Source organism: Hemiscyllium ocellatum, chromosome 39, assembly GCF_020745735.1.
Source record: "Hemiscyllium ocellatum isolate sHemOce1 chromosome 39, sHemOce1.pat.X.cur, whole genome shotgun sequence".
Classification (NCBI taxonomy): Eukaryota; Metazoa; Chordata; class Chondrichthyes; order Orectolobiformes; family Hemiscylliidae; genus Hemiscyllium; species Hemiscyllium ocellatum.
The window spans coordinates 41,751,796-41,752,409 of record NC_083439.1 but is presented as its reverse complement, the minus strand read 5'-3'; the positions used below and the strand labels follow the sequence as shown (position 1 = coordinate 41,752,409).

Sequence of the window (614 nt, the reverse complement as noted above, 5' to 3'; positions counted from 1 at the left end):
CTTGTATTTTGGTTTTCCTGGATCTCTTTCATATGATAAAAGGTCACAGCAGCTTGACTTGAAAAAGAAAATCGCGTTACTTTTCATTATCCCAATGCGATCTACGTTTCAATGCAGTTCAAGCAACTGACTCAAATCATTCTTTGAAATTTTATAATAGCGTCGATGCATATAAATTGACCATTGGAGTTCCAATTTCAATCAGAAAGGTGTGAGCATACAAAAGTAGCAGCTTTGAAAACAGCGACGAGAGTGGGATTCGAACCCACGCGTGCAGAGCACAATGGATTAGCAGTCCATCGCCTTCACCTCTCGGCCATCTCGTCACATACAATATCGCAGCTATGAACTCATGAATAAGTGAATTGCGTAAATTATGTAGAACAGCAGATATTTCTCCCTGGTCTGGTGAAATGCTAAATAGCACAGTACGGTTCCAAGACTATGGTCTGGCCTCTGGGTTGTGGGACAACGGCATTCCCACTGTGACACTCTGCTCACAGTGATCTGAACAAAAATGAAGAAAAGACTATGTAACAAAGTCTGTTGAATTCTGTGAAGATTTGAAGTCAACGGAATGAAGAACTCGAGTAAGAAGGATGTGTTCCTTAAAG

At 40.9% G+C, this 614-nt stretch overlaps 1 non-coding gene across 1 annotated transcript; it reads right to left on the bottom strand.

Moving 5' to 3' along the window:
* Positions 1 to 244: 244 nt before the first annotated feature.
* Positions 245 to 326, bottom strand: trnas-gcu (transfer RNA serine (anticodon GCU)). The gene has a single exon. It is a non-coding gene; the product is annotated as a tRNA-Ser (tRNA).
* Positions 327 to 614: the final 288 nt, after the last annotated feature.